This window comes from Otolemur garnettii, unplaced genomic scaffold (assembly GCF_000181295.1).
Source record: "Otolemur garnettii isolate 467f Iridium unplaced genomic scaffold, OtoGar3 scaffold00189, whole genome shotgun sequence".
Taxonomy (NCBI): Eukaryota; Metazoa; Chordata; class Mammalia; order Primates; family Galagidae; genus Otolemur; species Otolemur garnettii.
The window spans coordinates 2,673,871-2,677,766 of NW_003852584.1; the positions used below are offsets into that span (position 1 = coordinate 2,673,871).

General features: G+C 44.2%; 1 protein-coding gene across 1 annotated transcript in view; it reads left to right on the top strand.

Annotated features, from left to right (window-relative positions):
* Positions 1–3,896, top strand: part of TEKT5 (tektin 5) — a 43,965-nt gene that overhangs the window by 36,856 nt on the left and 3,213 nt on the right. The gene's annotated exons all lie outside the window — the stretch shown is intronic.

Below are 3,896 nucleotides of genomic sequence, written 5' to 3' on the forward strand. Positions count from 1 at the left end.
GCAGGTGCCTGTAGTCCCAGCTACTTGGGAGGCTGAGGCAGGAGAATCACTTAAGCCTAAGAGTTTGAGGTTGCAGTGAGCTGTGATGCCATGGCATTCTACCAAGGGCAACATAGTGAGACTCTGTCTCAAATAAATAAATGATAAATAAAATAAAAATAGCAAACCTAGCTGAGCATGGCAATGCATCCTGTAGTCCCCGCTACTCCAGAGGCTGAGGCAGGAGAATCACTTTTGTCCAAGAATTTGAGGTCGCAGCGAGGTAAGATGACATCATTGCTCTCTATCCCAGGCAACAGAGTAAGACTCTGTCTCAAAAAAAAAAAGAAATAAAGAAAATCCTGTACAAAGGGTCAGGCACAAGATTTGGAGGTGGGCTGGTGGGGAATCAGGCTGTGAGCAGACCCTGGGCCCAGGGTGGGGACCAGGGCACAGCTGCTGGGATGCAGAAGGGAAAAGAAGGGGACAGATAGGCCAGGACCCTCCCCAGGAGCAGCCCACACTCTGGGGAACACACTCATCCTGCAGTAAACCAGCTTCTGTGAGGTGCTTTCATGGAGATACAAACCTCTGCTCGTGCCGGAGAGGTGATTTATCTCAATTGGGAGGATTAGGGGAGGCTTCTTGGAAACAATGTAGTGTGAATGTCTTGGTCTTTGAAAAATACAGTGTGGAAAGAAAAAAAGAGAGAAAAATACGGTGTGATATTCCAATAGCTAATCTCTAATGAGCACTTAGTATGTGCCAGGCACTCCTGGAGACCTACACATGCATTATTCCCTTTCATTCTTACCACACCCCTACTGGGTGGGCATGTGATCACCTCCACTTTACAAATACAGACGTGGATGTGTAACTTGCCTGACACCGAGATTTGAGCCCGGGTGGTCTAATGTCACACTCAGTTCTGCTATCTGTGGTCCCTGCTCTGGTGTGGGGGTGCGTGAATGAAGAACGTACCCCTGTCTGAGTGTGATCTGAGGGTAAAATTCATAGTCACTTACCACTGTCTGGTGAAAATCATAGTCACTCACCACTACCCTAAAACAGAAAATGTAGACAGTACTGAACAAATGTAGAATAAATTAATCCACATCTCATGCGGATGGCACAGTGTGGCCTTCTGTCTGTCTGTCTTTAGACCTCCATGGTTTTGATGATGGAACTTTCCAAGTAGGGTTTCGCTCGTAGTTTCTTTGAACTATACCCCTCATTCATGATGTTACCAGGGTAGCAATGACTAGTTGTCATGCCGTTTCAAGACAGTGTGCGTTACCCATACCAAATGCCTGTTTGTAGAAGGGCAGGTTATCTCAAGCAGTGGCCCCATAGAGAAGTGATCGGTGGAGCTGGTGAGTGGGCCTTCCAAGGGGCAAATGGAGTTGCACTCTTCCTGGTCATTGATCACAGCCGCACATCCTCTTGGACATTGGGTTTATGACTTCTAGGCTTGAGCACATAAGTCTTATTACTGGGCACTGCCCACTGGAGAGGGGTTGGCATGGCAACATGCCCTGATGTTAGATGAGTAAATTGAGACTGCCACCTCCCCATCGAGTCATTCATTAAACCTGCTGACTGCTCCCAGGAGCCAGGTGGGGCCAGCTTGTGTTTGTTTCTCTCTAGCAGGTGGTTGACAAAGAGCAACCCCCGTCCCCCAGACTTTATGCCAGATTGATTATCACACACAGCTCAACTGACAACCACCAAGATGTGGGAACAACCCAAGTGCCCATCAACCCATGACTGGATTAATAAGCTGTGGTCTATGTATACCATGGGGTTCCATTCAGGGTCTTCTCACAGGTGAGGGACACCTTGACAACCAGAACTGTTCAGAGATCAAGGGCCACTGGGTGACAGCAGGTGGAGAATGGGCATTTCAGTCACAGTAAGGTGACATCCGTCCAGTACCCCATTGTCTTAGTTCTGCATGTGTTATGGTCAGCTACGTGCAAGATGGGGTCCCTTCTGGTAATGGACTAGGCTGGCATGCCCATTCTTTTTTTTTTTTTTTCCAGATTGGTAGGAGGGCACAAATGTTTCAGTTACATAGTTTTCTTTTTTTTTTTTAATTAAATGATAGCTGTATACATTAATGCAAACATGGGGTACAGTGTAGTGTTTTCATATACATTTTGAAATACTTTCATCAAGCTGGTTCACATAAATTTCATGTCATTTGCTTAGTCATTGTGTCAAAACATTTATATTCTAGTTCTAGAAAAGTTCACTTATACCCTTGTTAGACAGATATATAGGTGATCTTTCCAGTCACACTCCCACCACCCAACCGCCCTTCTCCCCTCCCCTTTCCCACCCCCTCCCCATATTCTTGGGCTAGAATTAAGTTGTATCTTTCATTTGAGAGCTATAAATTAGTTTCATAAAAGGGCTGTGTACATTGGATACTTTTTCTTCCATTCCTGTGATACTTTGCTAAGAAGAACATTTTCCAGTTCCATCCATGTAAACATGAAGGAGGTAAAGTCTTCGTTTTTCTTTAGGGCTGCATAGTATTCCATGGTGTACATATACCACCTAACTCCAGTAAGATTAGCCCATATCACAAAATCCCAAAACCAGAGTTGCTGGCATGGATGTGGAGAAAAGGGAACACTTCTACATTGCTGGTGGGAATGCAAATTAATACGTTCCTTTTGGAAAGACGTCTGGAGAACACTTAGAGAACTAAAAATAGACCTGCCATTCGATCCTACAATTCCACTATTATGTATATACCCAGAAGTTAAAAAATCACATTACAATAAAGATGTTTGTATCAGAATGTTTATTGCAGCCCAATCCATAATTGCCAGATCATGGAAGAAGCCCAAGTGCCCATCAATCCATGAATGGATCAATAAACTGTGGTTACATAGTTTTCATTTCTAAGGTAAAGTTCAAGCTGTAGTTGAGCCCTTCACCCAGGGCAGGCTGAACACCCTCACATTGTGCACATGAGGTGAGAGCCCACCAACGTCACTTCCTCCTCTGCGTCCCCCCTCTCCCTTCTCCTGTCCCCCTTGTTATACTACATTTGTGGTTTTCTTTGCTGTGGGTGTATAGTTGTTTATATATTGGTTTCATATTAGTATTGAGTACATTGGATACTTGTTTTTCATTCTTGTGATACTTTACTAAGAAGAATGTGTTTCAACTCTATCCAGGTAAACACAAAAGATGTAAAATCTCCATCTTTTCTTTTGACTGAATAGTACTCCCTGGTATACACATGCCACAGTTTGTTAATCCATTCATGGGTTCATGGTGCCCATTTTTAAATTCCTTCTCTCATTCCTTCTTTTTTCTTTTTTTGAGACAGTGTCTTGTTCTGCCACCCGGGGTAGAGCGCAATGGTGTCGCCATAGTTCACTGCAGCCTCAACCTCCCAGGCTCAAGCGACCCTCCTACCTCCACCTCCCAAAGTGCTGGGATTACAGGCATGAGTCACCACTCCTGGACCATCATTCTTTTATTTTTCATTATGAGAATTTTCAAACCCACAAGAAGTAGAAAGAATCATATAAAAGACTCCCATGTACCCAAAGCAAATGCCAACATTTTGCCAATCTTGTCTTTTGATTGACCTTCTGGTGATTTTCATTTTATTTTCTGTTGAGGTACAACAGCCTTACAGTAAAGTGCACAGCTTGATACATTCTGACGATGAATTTTTTGTCTCTATGTAGCACCACGAACCCATCACATCAAGACGTAGAACATTCCCAGACGCCTGCCCCTCCTGGGATCTGCACTTTCAGGGTCTAGGGCACGATGGCAACATTGTGCTGGGGGAGCTGTTCTAAAGAGAAATCGAAACTTTTTTTATTTCTCCCTCTTCTTTCCCTCCTTCTTTCCTTCCCTCTTTCCTTCCTTACCTACGGACCTAGTTA